Here is a 20,508-nt window from a genome sequence, read left to right as displayed (position 1 = left end):
AGTGATCAGAAAAATATATCGATTATTGTCGATTGGAACATGGCTTAAAAAATATGACATCGCAATACTTGAAGGGGACTGGTCAATATATAGTGAGTTAATTTACCAGGTTAGCAGGGATGCTACTATTTCTGACCTTTACAATGAATCCTTTTCAAATGAAAATGAATTTCACACTGAGGTTTATGTTACAACAAAATATGCCAATTTGTAATCTGTAAATCATATGAGCAATCATTACATCAAAATGCTCCATATTTGTCTGAAATGACAAATTATGAAAGTATTAAGAAAAAAATTAAAGATGCTATTGAAATAAGCAAAAATCTAAAAATTATGAAAATGAAAATAACGCTGATGATGATCAAATTGATTGCGATCCTAATATGGCTAAAGAGGCAGATAAAAATGAAGCTGATTTAAATATGCCTCAAATCAGACATGTCACTGAAGTTCAAGTTTTAGAAAATGAGCAAAAATTGAATTTCATTCAAAAAGAAATTTATAATGAAATTATTTCCAAACTTGAGCAACAAAATCTTCATTGGAATGAGGAAAACCCTATTCACAGGTGCAATTGTGACGATTGTCCACAAATTCTCAAATTTATTAATGGTTTTGTGGATGTGGGCAAATCTTTTCTGATCAATGCACTGGCAGATAAAATTACTCTCACATATCCTGCTATCAATGGACCCAGTGTAGTTATTTGTGCTCCTACTGGTGTCAGTGCTTACATTTTGAAAGGATCTACATGCCATAGAGTCTTTCAACTAAATGTGCAGCATGGTTCTACACCTAAATATGAACCATTATCAAAGGATAAAATAAAAAGTTTGAGAACCATGCTTGGATATGTGAGATTATTCATTATTGATGAAAGAAGCATGGTTAGTCACTTGCAATTAGCATTTATTCACCAACGTTTGCAAGATGTTTTTGGTGATATTAGGAAACAAGTGTATCCATTTGCAAACATGTCAATTGTTGCATTTTGTGATTTATTTCACCTTCCACCTGTTAATGAAAAACCTGTATTTTCCAAAATATCTATTCAAGATGCTAGAAAATCAAATTTGGGAATTGCTGGTATAAATTTGTGGTCATATTTCAATTATGATGAATTGACCATAAATGTGCGACAAAAAGATGACAATGAAAACTTTGTTAATATTCTTAACAGAATAAGACTTGGGTCACCAACTGATTAGGATATTGAGATCTTGAAAAGGCATCGAATCAATCCTAAACAAAAAGCAAATATTGATCAAGTTACTGATCTTTTGCAAAATTTGCAAAAGAAAATGCATATTATTTGCATTGTACCCACAAATGAATCTGCTGAGGAAGTGAATTATAAAATGTTGAAAAAAAATAATATTCATATCATTGAAATTTCAGCAACTGATTCCAACTTAAGACAAAAAACCGTAACAAAAAAAAAAAAAATCAAAACAGACACCAAAAACTTCTAAACTTAAAAAGATTTCTGACACAGCTGGACTTGAAACTGTGCTTAAAATTGGAATTGGTGCTAGATGCATGTTGCGTCGAAATATTGATATTGAAAAAGGACTTTGCAATGGTACAATGGGTACAGTCACTGAAATACAAATGAAAGATGGCAAAGTTGTTGCTGTGACTGTAAAATTTGATCATATGGATCATGCAGTCAATGTTGAATTTGTGCAAGCTGACTATGAACTTTCTCCTGGACTCTTTGTGACTAGATCTCAAATACCTTTGTCACTCAGCTATGCTTTAACTGTCCACAAAACCCAAGGTATTTCAGTCGATGGTATCATTGTTGACTTGGGATCTGATGTCTTTTCAGATGGAATGGCCTATGTAGCTTTGTCACGTGCTAGAAAGCTGTGCAATGTCTATTTGATTGACCTTGACCCTCATAAATTGACCATGTGTAACAAAAGTGCATGGACTGAATATAATAGATTGAGGGCCAAAAGAGACAGGGTTGATTTGCCACCGCTTCCTCCTTGTTCTGTTATGCCTCAAAGTTTGTCATTGTACAAACAGACTTATAAACGAAAAGAAACAATCGTTATAGATCATGATTTGAAGCAAAAACATAATCGTCCAAATAGAAAATGGCTGAAAATAGACAATTCAATTTCTCAAAATAATTTGGACCTCAAATTGATCAATGAAAGAAATGCTTGTTTTGCTAACAATATTGTTCAGACAATTTACCACCTTCCTTTGTTGTCTAACATCATTAAAAGCATTCCAAACATTGATTTGCCAATTCAGCAATTAAAAAGATTGCTTGTCCCTGGCACTCACAGTGTTGCTGATCTTAGAGAATCAATCGGAGGCGTTTTTAATAGTGGCCAACAAGAATGTGCTATTGCATTTTGGGAATTTTTGATAAACAAGTGCCCTGACAGTGCCAAACAATTATTCACTTTTGAAGAAAGTAAAGTGATGAAATGTCTTAGAATACACAAACAAAACTGCCAAAGACTACAAGATAGTGAATGTAATTGCACCTTTAAAGTTGGCTGTGGGTTCCAAACCTTGCAGATTGCTGGAATACTACAGAGATTAGTTATTCAACTTCATCCTACTGATGGTCGACAGCAATTTAAAAGTTTGCTCAAAACTGATGCTTCAGTGCTCAAACATTGTATCAAATGTCAGCAAAATACTGAGCACTTGGAAAATGTCACTAGAACGTTTCCTACTGCAATGAAATATTTGTGTGTTCAAATAAATAGATTTATGTTTGAAAATTATAATCCTCGGCGAATTAATGCTGAAATTATGAATTTCAGTACAAAAAAACAAAATATTTTTGGAACAAATTTCAAAGTAAAAACAGCTATTCTGCACACTTTGAATAGAGTCGATTTTGGGCATTATACTTGCATTGTTAGAAATAATATTAAGTGGAATATTGTCAGTGACACTAACTTTTCTAATAATGTCAATTTTCCTTCCAAAATGTCCAATATTGTTGGCATTTTTTTTGAAAAAATATAAAGGAAGCAAACATTTGATAAAAACAAGGTCATGCATTCAATAGAAATAAATAGTGGTGGTTTTCGCTTTTAAAATTCAACCATCACCTAGGCATGGCATGGGGCTGTAACTGTTACTCTGCAGGCGAACAATAGCACTGTTATGAATCATAACTAAACTGGAGACACGATTTCTGCTTCAAGAGATAAATGTAATATAAAATTTTAACCGGAAAATTATTTTACTGAAAACTATTGATCAGTATTACACTCTGAAAAGGAAGATACTAGAGTTAAAAAAACAACAATTTTATTTACACTCAAGCAATTCAAAATTTATCTCAAAACTGACTCTTCAATTCGCAAATATTGTCAACAAAATACTGAGCATTTGCAAAAAGCCACTAGAAATAGAATTTTTCTACTGCAATGGAATATGTGTGTGTTCAAACAAATAGATTTTTATTTTAAAATTACGATCCTCAATGAATTAATTCCGAATATATATATTTCAATAAATTTTTTTTGCAGAAATTTCATTGTAAAACCAGATATTCTTCACTTTTATGAAAGTCGATTTGGGCATTTTACTTGCATTATTTAGAATAATAACAAGTGAAATATTATCAGTGACACCAATATTTCATATAATTTTAATTTTCATTCCAAAATGTCGTCCATCAATATTGGCATTTCTTTTGAAAAATATAAAAGAAACAAATAATTGAGAAAAATCAGACCATATATCCAATCGAAATAGCAAAAACTTGAGTGCTAACCTCCCAATCAGCGTGGTATGGGGCTATAACTGTATCCCTGCAGGCGAACGATAGCACTTTTATGAATCACTTAAATTCAGAATTTAAAACAAATTTCTGTAAATTTTTTTATGTAATACTTTTCCTATGATCATTAGCATGTTCTATTAATTAATAAATATAATTCTATTATTTTTATTGTTGCTTACGTTGTTGATGAATAGAATTTTAAAAAGTTAGGTATTTTCTTGAAAAAGGATTTCGGCCTCAACAGAAAGATGTTCAACAAAATGTTTAACCATAAAATTTACCAAAAACTATTAATATTAAACTATAAAAAGAAAGATACTAGAATTTAAGTCAAAAAATTATAATCAATATAATAATCGTTTTTTATAATGAGAAAATTTATAAATATTTAAAATCTTAAAAAGTTCAACAAAATGCCAATTGCATTTTTATTAGTGCATAAGGCACATCTGATTGAGTTGAAATAAAATATTTTTTGCTTAAATTCTAGTATCTTTCTTTTTATAGTTTAATATTAATAGTTTTTGGTAAATTGTATGGTTAAACATTTTGTTGAACATCTTTCTGTTGAGGCCGAAATCCTTTTTCAAGAAAATAGATAATTAGACAACACATACACACACACAATATTGTACCAATATTACGGAGCCTAACATATTTTAAAGTATACCAACGAAATTGAAATTGGAAGAATATTAAGTTTGTTGTTAAAATTTCACAGAAAACGGAAGATTATAAATTTTAACCTGAGGTTCTCATCCTGCCTTTGACTGCTTTCCACAAAACATAATCAAACTATATACAAACTATATACAGATCAAATTATCCAACCTTATAACTAGTAGCTTTGTTCCAAAAATGTTAATGAGTTTAGACTTAATCCTGTGCACTTAAATATTTAAGCATATGAATGCTCGTGATGAGCAAAATTGATTAATTCATTTCATATGAATCCGAGGATTCTATTTTTGCACATTATTTTCTCCGATATCTTTTTAGTTTGAATTCTTTTCTAGAAAGACATCGGTCACTTACAGAAGGGACCATGTGTAGATTGCCAGCACCATAAATGTAAGTGTTTCCGTGGAACGAACGGGATTCAAACTTTGTAAAACTTTGGTTGTTAGTCCGTGTCGTTAACCAGTTACCCACCATCACGTCCATGTCAAATTTATTACACACAAAGAGAACAGTTTTGCTCAATTTCTTGACTATTTACCTAATCATAACCTTTTACGAAGATTAAAATCGAAGTGTAATGCTACTAAAACTTATGTCTTGAATACTTACTTCCATTCTGATCAAAATTCATTACATGCTTTTGGTGCTAGATGCCGGAAGATATAATTGAAATTCAGGGATTCTTGCTTAATTGAAGTCTAATGACTATTGGTCAAATTTAATGCAAATCTGAAATATCTTAATTTTTAAACATGATATTGTACCTATATAATACACCCTCCTGAAACTCTTTAAAATACTTTAAAGAAACCAAACTCAGATGAATATTTATTTATTGATGGCTTACACATATTGTTAAAAAATCCCCCAAATATATTATTTTAATTTGGAATATTTACAGTGTCTTATCCATCGTAGATACGTTATTCAACTAGAAATAAGATAACGTATGAGTAAATAATAAAACACGAATAGTTGCATGTGAAAATAATTAGTTATGAAATTATTTGCTTTTTCTTTTTATCGAAAACAACGACAAAAAATAATGTTAAGAGTTTGCAGTATATTAAAATGTTTCTAATTTTAGAAAAAGTAGTTTTTAAGCACCGGATGCAACAAGGCAATTTTGTTGATTTGGGTGTTCCACGCTTCACCCAACGGCCATGGATTTGACATTCCTGGTTTAAAGTATCAAATCTAAACGGCAGAGTTGCAAACACATAATGCAAAATGTTTACTTAAAAAAATTCCTCATCGTTTTCTTTATAGTCCTAATTATAATTGTAAACTATATCCGGTGCTGAAATTACAAATTTACGAGTTTTTTATTGGTTGGAAGAACATTTTTTTTTACTAATTAATAATAAATTGTACTCTGGCACAACGTTCTAGCACCTATACAGGTAACAGCTATAAAGTAAATATGCCTTGAATAAGACGTCAACCTTCATGTGGTTGGTTAGTTGATTGTTAACGTTTTATGGCATGCCAACCGTTTTTGTGTCATTTTATAACGAAATAATACTTATGTTTTTATATACGATTGTTTGCTGATTAATTTGCTTGTAGCCGTTAACAAAATCGTTAGTAATCTCTAGTTTGTATTTAACCTATAGATGTGACACTGACATGAACTAATATTATGTGTAAGTGAGCCTGCGTGTTTATTAAGTAAAGAGATAATTTTATATTCAAGATTTCAATCGGACTCTCATCACTGGGTAAGTTTTTTTCTTTTTTTTTACACAGTGATCACCACTTATCAAGGCCCGGAAGCCACTCAGGGATAAGGGTTATTGCAAGTACATTACGTTAGTGTGGAGATTTGATGAAGTGTTTAATTAAGGGGGCGGTTCATTAGGAATTTGTTAACATTGGACTTGAAGACATCCAAGTTGTAGTCCGGAGGGAAGAAGGCAGACGGAACAGAGTTCCACAGGCGTGCAGTTCTAAGAAAGAAGCTTTGTTCATGGAATCCGCGTTTTGATTTAGGCACAGATATAGAGTGGGGGAAATTTTTCACAGTGGATTCAGCTAGACGGGTGTTTTTCATGAAAGATTGGCGAGGGGGGACCAGAGATTGGAGTTCAGACGAGCACCTGCCATGAAAATAACGATAAAATAAGAATAGGCTCGCAACGTCTCTTCTGTGGGAGAGAGGTTGCAGGGTAGAGAAAAGGGCATCCCCCCACTAAGCCACGAAGTCTATTTTGTACTCTGTCAAGGCATGATAGGCTGTTTTTGGCGGCTCCTGCCCAGATATGGCAACAGTATTCCATCCTTGGACGTACTTGGCTTTAACATAGATAGAGAATTGCATCAGTAGTGAGATATCTTCTGGAGCGGTAGAAGGATCCCACCATCTTTCCAGCGTCCTTGGCAACAGACTTGATGTACGTGTTCCATTTCAGATCAGGAGTAAAGGTCAAACCTAGAAGCTTGTCAAAACACGGGGCCTCACCCAGACGAGAGCCATCCATCACAATTGAGTCCAGCTGGGGATCAGAGCGTTGATGATGTAAGGATAGGAGTTTGGTTTTGGATGCGTTAACGGTAACCAGCCACATCTTCTCCCACTGAACCACGCGCTCGAAATCAGAGGAGAGAGAATCCGAGAGAACTTTGTCATTTACAGCCTTTGATGTGTTACCGTAGATGGTCGTGTCATCAGCATCGATGTCAACGAATGATTTAAGTATGTGTTTAGGGAGGTCATTGATGTAGATCAGGAAGAGAGTTGGGCCCAGGATTGACCCCTGAGGGACTCCAGCATTTATATTGCAGGCCTCCGATTTTTGTCCATCTACCACTACTCTTATGAGCCTATCAGAGAGAAATGATTTAATGATTGAGAAAACATTTCCAGTTATACCGTAGCTGGAAATCTTGTGAAGTAGACCCTTATGCCATACCTTGTCGAAGGCCTTTGATATGTCAAGAGCAATTGCCCTAGAAAGGAAGCCTTTGTCAAGAGATTCACTAATCCTGTGGGATATAACCGTCAGCAAATCTGCGGTAGATCTTGCAGAGCGGAAACCATATTGTGTGTCACTAAGAAGGTTATTCCTGCTGAGGTGGTTGACTATTTCTCTATTTAATATGGATTCCAGCAACTTACTCATAACACACAGGAGACTTATTGGTCTGTACTAAGAGGGAGATGACTTATCGCCTGAATTCTTAAATACAGGGCAAACTGATGAGGTCTTCCAGGGAGTCGGAAAGCACTTCTCCTTAAGGCAGCGCTTAAATAGTTTCGCAAGTATGGGAGCAAGTTCTGGTTGAAGCTTTTTTAACACTATAATTGGGATGCCATCAGGGCTAGTTGCTTTACTGGAATTTAGGTTCTTGATTAGCTTGGCGAGCTCATACACGGATATTTGTATGCTACCTAGCTTGTTCTGTGTTATAGGAGGAAATATGGGGAGTTGATGGCCTTCGTCGCATAGGGTAGAATTAGCTGCAAAGTTCTTTGCAAATAGTTTGGCCTTGTCTGACGCTGACGAGATGACCTCTGGTCCATTGATAATGGTTGGGATAGAACGCACACTTCTGTTCAGGATCCTATTTGTTATTTGCCAAAACTGGTGGGATCCAAGCCGCTGATCAACTACCTTGGATTTAACAGACTGGGCATATAGCTCTCTTGCATTTTTTATTACTCTTTTACAGTGGTTGCTGGCAGACCTGAAAGCAGCTTTAGTCTCAGTGCATCTATTACGTTGGTAGCTATGTAAAAAGTGATTTCTGTGCGCGATAACAGCAGCACATTCTGGGGAGAACCATGCCTGGCTGTTAGGTTTTTGTTGGAATTTTTTAGATGGTATGAATTGGTCTATGCCTAAAATTAACCATTCGGTCAGATCTGATACTATAGAGGACACATCCTTTTTAAACATGGAGTGCAGCGGTAAATCAGATATGAATGTACGGAAGCTATCCCAGTCAGCCATAGAGTATCGGTATACAGTACGGTGGAGGGGTACGTCTGCGGGCTTCTTACATTTCGTTTTTATCTTAACTGATACTACGGAGTGGTCGGAGGATCCTAGAGGAGAATGAACGGAACATGAATATAGCTCAGGGGCAGTTGAGAGAAAAAGGTCTAAGAGGCTTGCATATTGACCGAGTGTATCGGGCACACGGGTGGGTTCGCGAACAATCTGAGTGAGGTCATAAGCAATGGCAAAATCATGACAAAACCTCCCCTCATCATCTGTCTTATTTGAATGGGTCAGACATTCCACGTGATGGACGTTGAAGTCACCACAAATGTGGATGTTAGTCGAGGGATGTGAAGACAGTATGTGGTCTATTTTCTCAGATATGCTCTTAAAGATAGTAACTCCGATGTTGTGGGCCCTATAGAGGGCAAATATAAATGCAGTGGTGTTAGCAAGTGCAACCCTGAAGCACATATAAGGTAAATTAGGATCTTCTCTAGAGATATGCCTGCCACACAGGAAGCCATCCTTAATGTAGGCACATATTCCATGCCCATGGCGATCTTGGGTGTCAGATTTAGCTGTTAAATTGGAGTATCCGTTAATTATGAACTCATCTAGGGAAGTGGTCGGCCCTATTCCAGTTTCACTTAGAAATAAAGAAAGATATTTCATGTTGAGGTTTTGGGCTTTGTGGAATAGGTCGGCATACTTGGTTAGAGCAGTACAGAGAGGGAAAGGAAGAGAGAAAAAGACAGAAAATTTTTTTTTGTAGCACACGAAAAGGTAACGCCGTAACAATTACCCACAGTTTAGTGTCATAGCTAAAAAAGCTTCGAAAAAAAAAACTGTGATATTCGTGAACACCTTACTCAAGGGTTTATAACGGAGTTTTATGTTGCGATCAAGACAAATTTTATTTAACCTATAGACAAAACTCTTAAAGGTACTACCATTTCGTGTATACCGTGTGAGAGTGAAGTTTGGGAGAATGGTTAAATCCTAATGGGGGTTTCATGACCAGATACACCCAGAAGTCCTACACGGAATGGCTTGCATTTGGTAGTACATACATACATACACATAATGTACAGACAATTTGAATTCCCACTAGGCACTATCCTCCAGAGTCTTTTTGTACAGGGATTTGTCGGAATAACCTGGTATGAGGATGCTTTTCTCTACAATTAAACCCTGAGTAAATATTCAAATTCACATAGAATTCGCTGGACAAATAAAATCTCCTTGGTATGATTAACCCTGGCTTTTACGAGGAATGATGCAACTTCTCCAAATGATGTTACTTAAACAACAGTAAGAAGCTGGATAAATAACCAGACTAGATAAATTTTTGTTCTGGAATCCAAGAGTCCATAAGAAAGATATACTATAACATATTCAAATCGTAAATCCAGGAAACGAAAATTGTGTTATCAACTTCTTTACTAACTCAGTATTTGAGAAGTAAAGTATAACGGAATATTCGAATATCTCACATAGGGATTAAGTGTTAATCACAGGAAGGGGGAACCCTTGATTTCTGAAACTTTCAGCTGAAATCAAATGAAACAAAAAGTATAAACTATTGGAACAAACACCATACATATATAGGTAAGAAATTGAAGAAAAATATTAGCATCAAAATGATTGCATTCTGAATTAAATAATTCGAAAGTATGCCGTAAAACAAACTAATCGAACTTAGATAAGTAATCCATATAATACACGCATACAATTTTAATAATCTAGTTTTCTTGTTTAAGATATTAGCATTAAGACGTCCAAATTTTTAAATTCACAATGGCTATGTATACATAGCCGTTTTGCTACAATATGGTTTAACATTAGTTGCGCACCTAGAATATAATTTATATACTATCATAGTCTTAATTTTATTAAACGTTGGACGAGCATTCTTTTAGCACGTATATATAGGTTATATATATTCAGTGCGGGCAGCCGAAGGTACAATTGAGAATTACTTAAGACTTTTATCTAGTCACTAGCGAGGGGTACCCGGCATTGCCCGGGTGTTTGTAGGTGTGTGTGAAAAAACACCGAAATGTGAAAAAAAACAGGTGCCCGTGAAAAAAAAGAAGCCTTGACGACGCGCAGTTGGAAAATAGTAAAGTGTGAAAAAAAACAGGTGCGCGTTTTTGATTGACGTGACGGCGATAGCTATTCAGCAGTTAGCATTCTGTGCGGAACAGTTTTTAATGAGGTCAATAAATCGGTTTGTTTGTTTTTAAAAACCCGCTCCCTCGTCTCGAAATGAAAGCTACCGTCTGATATGACGAAGTCGACATTGACCAAACGTTACTTAGCTCTCTAGAGACCACTGGCTCTGGGCCTGTGATTAGAGACGAGTTTCGCTTTTTGTTTATACCGAAAACCGAATGTAACGCGTGCCGATGCGGGAAATGTGGAATAATTAACGTTTGAAAGTCAATAAAATTAAATAGACAGGCGAGCTCCGTGGTTACTATGAGATATTACAATTTATAAATGATATAAAAAGTTTTAAGAAGTTGTGAACCGAGCGAGCGCTTCTCTGAAAGAAGCCTTTTGTGGACATCGAGAAAAAGCGTACATACATACATACATACATACATACATACATACATACATACATACATACATACATACATACATTTTCGCTTTTATATATATAGATGGCTGACGGAACGACACAGGGCATACTTCTCCTGTGAATTAAATAAAGGGTTCCGTGCGGATTCCAGAGTTCGACAGAAAAAATGCGAGTTCGACAAGACACACCTGTAAATGGTCGGAGGTTACATCGACCGAAATGTAGTGAAAATGACACTCAAGATGAGAATCCATATAATGCGAATAACCGATCCTCATCTCAAAAATTCAATGGTATCAAAAATAAATAAAAAAAACTCCCACGGAAATGCATGATCTCAAACTCTTTTCTTTCAGAGATTAATTTTACGTGAGAAACTATCAGATTGATGAACATTTCTTTCGTACTTTTTTTTGGATTCTGTTCTCGTCTTGAATGTCATTTTCACAACGTTTCGGTCGATGTAACCTCCACGTTCTATCTTGTCGAACTCGGGAATTTACACGAATTTCAAACGGAACCCTTTATTTAATTCACGGGAGTAGCATACTCCTGCCACGTCATAGGGGTCATAAGTAATTCGCAATTGTATTTTCTGTCGCTGACATTGAGGATTGGATTCACCTTTCTATGACTATATTTTACCAAGTACTTTAACCATTGCGGCACAGATTCCGTTCAAAATCCGTGCAGATACACGATTTCGATAAGATAAACCTGAAAAAGGCTGGAGATTATATCGATCGACACGTTGCGAAAATAACACTCAAGATGAAAACAGTAGTCAGAAGAATCTAAATAATACGAATAACCAATACACATCTTCAACATTTTCCTTATTATTTTTCCTTTTAAAATTACGCGAATCCTTTACCTCTAAGCCGTATAAGATTGACATTTTTTAATTATGAAAAGCAGATGGTTTATCAATTCCACCTATTTCTATTTTATTTATGAACATGAAATGAACGATTGGATTGTTTTTAGAAATTCACCAGCAAATCGGTACAGTTTCATCCATACTTCGCAGCCCACATCCTCTTATTCAAGAGTTACAAGATATTAAGATATCAAATGACATTACAGTTACAAGATATTAAGATGTCAAATGACATTGTACTAAAATGCAGTAAAAGAACAAGGAGAACTCGTTACTCATGTTGTCTGTTTTTCTTTTCTTCCAATTATTTCCTTTTTTTTTATAATGTTTCGACCATTGTATTCTCCGACAGGTTCTATGTGCCCTTTGATGTATTTGGTAAATTTCTGAGAATTCTATCATTACATTTTGGGTTTAATTCCAGGTGAAGGAAACGTATTTAGCGAAATAGAATTTTTATGCAGTCTAAACGTTTTGCTAATTAGCATATAATTTGGATACTACAATTTTGAGGTAAATCATACATGCATGGAAATTTGACAAGATCAAAAGTTGAAAGAAATATCCAAGATTCGAGGAATATTCCACAGAAAAAGTTTGATACGCATATGATATAATCCAAAATATTGATATCCAGATTTTTCTATTTTCAAGTCCAATATGAAAAACGCAACATTTTGTTTGGCTTTTTTTTTTTTTTTTTTTTTTTTTTTAGAAATTTGGCTTGAAATTTGGTCCATTTCGATTATATTGTATAAATTTAAGTAATTCTAAAGAGAATTTTGGAATCGTCCCATCACTATATATATATATATATATATATATATATATATATATATATATATATACATATATATATATATATACAATTTGTATAGTCGGAGATAAAACTTCATCATCTCTCGCATAAAGATAAGAAACAAGATTAATGGAGGCAAGCATCCTGGTCAAGCGATTAAAGTTTAAAAATAATCGCATTCTTAATAATACAATGTCTTCTACGATACTTTGTGCCCACTTAGAATGATTATAACTAAAAACATACAAAAGAACGGCAGATAAATGTCCACATTTATATTTATTATAGGGTTTGGCCAACCAGTAAACATAAGAAACCTTTCATAGTTCTAGAATATCCAGTAGATAGACTGCGGCAATGCTAGACAAAGCGTTACAGTGATAATTCTCTGAAATGCACCTTCGTTGGTTATAGATACGTCTTCAACTTCTGGGTATGCGTTAGCATCTAGCTTGCGTATCTATGTATGTGTGTGCATTTGCTGACTTATATTTGGCAGAGTGTATACGTGTTCGCATATGCTTCATATATATATATATATATATATATATATATACATATATATATACATATATACACACACACACATATATATATATATATATATATATATATATATATATATATATATATATATATATATATATATATATGAAATAAAATGGAGGCGAAGGGACCTGATTACTCAACGTTCCGCCCGATTTATGCGGGCTTTTTCAAGAGGGATGGTCATTGACGAGAGAGACGGAAGATTTGGAGCTATATACAATGATGGGGGAGAGCAGCGTGTTTTCCTTATGTAAATTAGATGTTTATATACATATATACATTTTATGATTAGAGAAAATGAATTAGAGTAAACTAGCGTAGTGGATTACGTATAAAAGTTAAAATATCGTAGAGATTTAAAAGATTGCGTCTGGAAATATAACCGTGATAGATTAAGTAAATAAAATGAAACGAGATTACGAAGGGAGTTTTTAAAAATTAGAGATAATTGAATTGGGATAAAATAGCGTAGTAACTGTAAATGGCGTCTAAAAATAAGAATAGGAGATGATAAAATGGGGTCTAAAAATATAGACACCGAGAATTGAAGTGTATACCTTGTGAATGTAAGCAGTAGCTTTTTTTTCACAAAGTATACACCCTAATTCTCCCAGGAATGTAGATCGCACCCAAATATCTTATAAAAACCATCTTATTTTGACACCCGTTTCAATATCGATTCTCATTTGGTCTGATGAAGTGTTGTCCCTGAATTGAGACTCCACTGAAACATGTACGCACATATGTAACCAATAATGTTTGTATAATGAACAGACTATATACCAGCTCTGTCCGGCATTGAGCACTTTTTAATAATCACGCGATTTTCATTGAATTTACATCTAGGAATACAATCGATACAACCGGTGTATATATAAATTCGTATTCCTGTCTGTTTGTTTGTTCACAAGTTGATTAATATATACAAAAACCCATTAGTATATCCTATTATTAATTCCTATATATACTACTAGCAGGGCTACCCGGCGTTGCTCGGGACCGTATAAACAATGAAAAAACAAAAGCAGATATTGAACATATGTTTGATTCTTAGGGGAGAGGAATCTTTCATCTCTATGTATTATTTGTTTTATCTACCCTAGGACTGATATTGTTCATGTTTTATCCCTAGCATAGGTAATTTACAGCATGTATATGAAATTGTTTTACCTTAGGGAGAAGAGAACAGGTAATATACAACATAATGTGTCTATATTACATCCCTGGCAACGCCTAGAAACCAGCTAGAACATGTATTTCAGTCAATCTTTATTATATCCTGGGCTATGCCGGGAAACCAGCTAATCTCTTTTTAGTGACTTGACCACCAAAATACCTCCCTAAGTGTGTCCTTTCTTTTGAACTTATTAGATATAGGTATCTAGAAATGTGTGTGAAATTTTGTTGAATGCATTGTTCACTATGATTTTCTTATTGTTCTACACAATATCAACTGTAGCGAAATAACACAGTAAACTTAGTGTAGTGTTAGAATAAAGAGCAAAGGAAAAAATTAGAATCATATTTTGTAATTGCAAATCTAAATTTGCTAGCATGTACCAGTATTTGCCAGGTTGTGGAAATTTGGAACTTATAACATATGTAGTGGCCTTTTCCTAGATACCTATTGCTAAAAATTATACTTTCATTTTGTTAGAAAAATCTCTCTTCAGATGCCCTGCATCATTCAAAATAAAAACAAATATTTTTATAATTGTTTCAGTATATTGCTACACAATGTGAAAGTTTTTAACGTTTGTAAAAAAAATCATGAATGTGCTTATATTGCAAAAAAGAAAATATCAGTGCACAGTATTGAAAGTGTTTGAGATTCAAAAGTCTGTAACATTTCTACTAACTTCATAAGATGTCATGTGAGAAACTGAATTGAATATCAAGACATTATCTGAAGCGTTTTTATTTTGGTGTAACATATGTGTTTACAGTGAACCTTAACTTTTAATAAACAGATTGGTATGCAATGACATAGGCTAAGAATCTTTAAAATATATATAAATTGGAAAAATGTGTGAACAAATGAAAAAAAAATGATCCGCTCCACTTGATGACATCAAGCACAGTAATATTTTAGTGAAGAAAATATGAAATTGATGTTCAGTGATTAGTTTGGATGAATGAGAAAATGTAATTGTTTGATGCATAAAAATAACTCAGTTGCTGTATTTGATATTAAGCAGCAAAATATAGTGATTTGAATATTTGGGAAAACATCAAACCAGATTATGTAAAAAGAAAAAAAAAAGATGAAATTAGAAAATATATATTTTATGTTTATGAGTTCTGCCAATCAAAATTTTGTGGCAGAAATTGGGTGATTACCATGCAATTTTATTTTGGTAAAATTCTTAAATTATTAGAATGTTTATTATAATTTCTAATTAGTGACTTGTTATAATCAAAATCCGCCCTAAAGAGTGTCCTTTCTTTTATTAGGTATCAGAGTAGGTATCAAGATTTCTACTTCTATACAAATGTGATATTTCAGATCTGTACATAAAAAATTTGTTGAATATATAGGTTGAGAATTGTTCTGTGTCGCTCTCTCTCACACACACACGCATTCTCACTTTTATAGATATAATAGATAGATTACTCTAGATATATTTCCATATGTCTGAATACCCTATATACAAATTTTCAAATCTGTAGATAAAAAAATTTGTTGAGTATATAGGTTGAAAATTGTTCTCTCTCTCTCTCTCACACACACATTCTCAATTTTAGAGATATAATAGATAGATTATGCTAGATATATTTCCATATGTCTGAATACCCTATATACAAATTTTCTAATCTGTAGATCCAATATTTGTTGAATATATAGGTTGAAAATTGTTCTTACTCTCTCTCTCTCTCTCTGGCTACCTCACACACACATTCTAACTTTTATAGATATAATAGATAGATTATGCTAGATATATTTCCATATGTGTGAATACCCTATATACAAATTTTCTAATTTGTAGATAAAAAATTTGTAGAGTGCATAGGTTGAGAATTGTTCTCTCTATCTCTCACACACACACATTCTAACTTTTAATGATATAATAGATTATGCTAGATATATTTCGATATTTCTGAATACCCTATATATAAAAATGTGTTGAATGTATAGGTTGAGAACTGTTCTCTCTCTCTCTCTCTCTCTCTCTCGCTCACACACACACACATTCTCACTTTTATAGATATAATAGAAAGATTATCCTAGATATATTTCTATTTGTATGAATACTCTATATACAAATTTTAAAATCTGAAGATAAAGAATTTGTTGAGTATATGGGTTGAGAATTGTTCTCTCTCTCTCTCTCTCTCTCTCACACACACACACACATTCTCACTTTTATAGATATAATAGATTATGCTAGATATATTTCCATATGTCTGAATACCCTATATACAAATTTTCAAATCTGTAGATAAAAAATTTGTTGAGTATATAGGTTGAGAATTGTTCTCTCTCTCTCTATCACACACATTCTCACTTTTATAGATATAATAGACAGATTATGCCAGATATATTGAAATATGTCTGAATGCCCAATATACAAATTTTGAAATCTGTAGATAAAAAATTTGTTGTATACATAGGTTGACAATTGTCCTCTCTCTCACACACACACACATTCTCACTTTTATACATATAATAGATAGATTATGCTAGATATATTTCTATATGTCTGAACACCCTATATACAAATGTTCAAATCTGTGGATAAAAAATTTGTTGAATGTATAGGTTGAGAATTTTTATCTCTCTCTTTTTCTCTCTCTCTCTCTCGCTATCTCACACACACGCATTCTCACTTTTATAGATAAAATAGATAGATTATGCTAGATATATTTCCATATGTCTGAATACCCGATATACAAAGTTTCAAATCTGTAGATAAAAAATTTGTTGAATATATAGGTTTAGAATTGTTCTCTCTCTCTCTCTCTCTCACACACACATTCTAACTTTTGTAGTTATAATAGATAGATTATGCTAGATATATTTCCATATGTCTGAATACCCTATATACAAATTTTCTAAACTGTAGGTAAAAAATTTGTTGAGTATGTAGGTTAAGAATTGTTCTCTCTCTCTCTCACACACACACACACACAAGTTCTCACTTTTATAGATATAATAGATAGATTATGCTAGATATATTTCTATATGTCTGCCTACCCTATATACAAATTTCCAAATCTGTGCCCAAAAATGTGTGGAATATATAGGTTGAGAATTGTTCTCTCTCTCTCTCTCTCTCTCACACATATTCTCACTGTTATAGGTTATATAGGTTGATAATTTTTTGCTCTTTCCATCACTCACATTCACACTTTTATAGATATAATACATAGATTATGCCAGATATATTTACATATGTCTGAATACCCAATATACACATTTTCAAATCTGTAGATAAAAAATTAGTTGAATATATAGGTTGAGAATTGTTCTCTCTCTCTCTCTTTCTCTCTCTCTCACACACACATTCTCACTTTTATAGATATAATAGATAGATTATGCTAGATATATTTCCATACGTCTGAATACCCTATATCCAAATTTTCTAATATGTAGATAAAAAATTTGTTGAATATATAGGGTGAGAATTTTCCTTCCTCTCTTTCTCTCTCTCTCTTTCTCACACACACACAAGCTGAAAATTGTTCTCTCTCTCTCTCTGACTCTCTCTCTCTCTCACACACACACACACATGGTCATTTTATAGATATAATAGATAGGTTATGCTAGATATATTTCTATATGTCTGAATACCCTATATACAAATTTTTAAATCTGTAGATAAAAAATTTGTTGAGTATATAGGTTGAGAATTGTTCTTTCTCTCTCTCTCACACACACATTCTCACTTTTATAGATATAATAGATTATGCTAGATATATTTCCAAATGTCTGAATACCCTATATACAAATTTTCAAATCTGTAAAGATAGAATTTGTTGAATATATAGGTTGAGAATTGTTGTTTCTCTCTCTCTTTCACACACATTCTCACTTTAATAGATATAATAGATAGATTATGCTAGATATATTTCCTTATGTCTGAATACCCTATATACAAATTATCAAATCTGTAGATACAAAATTTGTTGAGTATATAGGTTGAGAATTGTTCTCTCTCTCTCTCTCTCTCACTCACTCACTCACTCACTCACTCACAAACACACACACACATTCTACCTTTTATAGATATAATAGATTATGCTAGATATATTTCCATATGTCTGAATACCCTGTATACAAATTTTCAGATCTGTACATAAAAATTAGTTGAATATATAGGTTGAGAATTGTTCTCTCTCTCTCTCTTCTCTCTCTCTCTTCCACACACATTCTCACTTTTCTAGATATAATAGATAGATTATGCTAGATATATTTCCATATGTCTGAATACCCTATATACAAATTTTATAATCGGTAGATAAAAAATTTGTTGAATATATAGGGTGAGAATTGTACTTACTCTCTCTCTCTCTCTCTCTCTCTCTCTCCATACGTCTGAATACCCTATATCCAAATTTTCTAATATGTAGATAAAAAATTTGTTGAATATATAGGGTGAGAATTTTCCTTCCTCTCTTTCTCTCTCTCTCTTTCTCACACACACACAAGCTGAAAATTGTTCTCTCTCTCTCTCTGACTCTCTCTCTCTCTCTCACACACACACACACATGGTCATTTTATAGATATAATAGATAGGTTATGCTAGATATATTTCTATATGTCTGAATACCCTATATACAAATTTTTAAATCTGTAGATAAAAAATTTGTTGAGTATATAGGTTGAGAATTGTTCTTTCTCTCTCTCTCACACACACATTCTCACTTTTATAGATATAATAGATTATGCTAGATATATTTCCAAATGTCTGAATACCCTATATACAAATTTTCAAATCTGTAAAGATAGAATTTGTTGAATATATAGGTTGAGAATTGTTGTTTCTCTCTCTCTTTCACACACATTCTCACTTTAATAGATATAATAGATAGATTATGCTAGATATATTTCCTTATGTCTGAATACCCTATATACAAATTATCAAATCTGTAGATACAAAATTTGTTGAGTATATAGGTTGAGAATTGTTCTCTCTCTCTCTCTCTCACTCACTCACTCACTCACTCACTCACTCACAAACACACACACACATTCTACCTTTTATAGATATAATAGATTATGCTAGATATATTTCCATATGTCTGAATACCCTGTATACAAATTTTCAGATCTGTACATAAAAATTAGTTGAATATATAGGTTGAGAATTGTTCTCTCTCTCTCTCTTCTCTCTCTCTCTTCCACACACATTCTCACTTTTCTAGATATAATAGATAGATTATGCTAGATATATTTCCATATGTCTGAATACCCTATATACAAATTTTATAATCGGTAGATAAAAAATTTGTTGAATATATAGGGTGAGAATTGTACTTACTCTCTCTCTCTCTCTCTCTCTCTCTCACGCACACATTCTCACTTTTATGGATATAATAGATAGATTATGCTGGATATATTTCCATATGTCTGAATACCCTATATACAAATGGTCAAATCTGTAGATAACAAATTTATTGAATAGATAGGTTGAGAATTGTTCTCTCTCTCTCTCTCGCAACCTTACACACACAACAACACGCAAACATTCTGACTTTTATAGATATAATAGATCGATTATGCTAGATATATTTCCATATGTCTGAATACCCAATATACAAATTTTCAAATCTGTAGGTAAAAAATTTGTTGAATATATAGGTTGAGAATTGTTCTCTCTCTCTCACACACTCACATTCTCACTTTTATAGATATAATGTATAGATTATGCTAGATATATTTCTATATGTCTGAATACCCTATATACAAAGTTTAAAATCCGTAGATAAAAATACGTTGAGTATATAGGTTGAGAATTGTTCTCTCTCTCTCTTACGCACACACACACACACACACACATTTTCACTTTTATAGATATAATAGATAGATTATGCTAGATATATTTCCATATGTCTGAATACCCTATATACAAATTTTCAAATCTGTAGATAAAAAATGTATTGAATATATAGGTTGAGAATTGTTGTCTCTCTCTCTCTCTCTCTCTCTCTCTCTCTCTGGCTACCTCACACACACACACACATTTTCACTTTTATAGATATAATAGATAGATTATGCTAGATATATTTCCATATGTCTGAATACCCTATATACAAACTTTCAAATCTGTAGATAAAAAATTTGTTGAGTATATA

At 33.0% G+C, this 20,508-nt stretch overlaps 1 protein-coding gene across 1 annotated transcript in view; it reads left to right on the top strand.

The window, feature by feature from the left end:
• The window catches only part of LOC145289926 (prostaglandin E2 receptor EP4 subtype-like), a 154,451-nt gene that overhangs the window by 20,837 nt on the left and 113,106 nt on the right, over positions 1-20,508 (top strand). The gene's annotated exons all lie outside the window — the stretch shown is intronic.

This window comes from Euprymna scolopes, chromosome 2, assembly GCF_053919585.1.
Source record: "Euprymna scolopes isolate OS-2025 chromosome 2, ASM5391958v1, whole genome shotgun sequence".
In the NCBI taxonomy this organism is placed as follows: domain Eukaryota; kingdom Metazoa; phylum Mollusca; class Cephalopoda; order Sepiida; family Sepiolidae; genus Euprymna; species Euprymna scolopes.
This window is presented reverse-complemented; position numbering and strand designations above follow the sequence as displayed.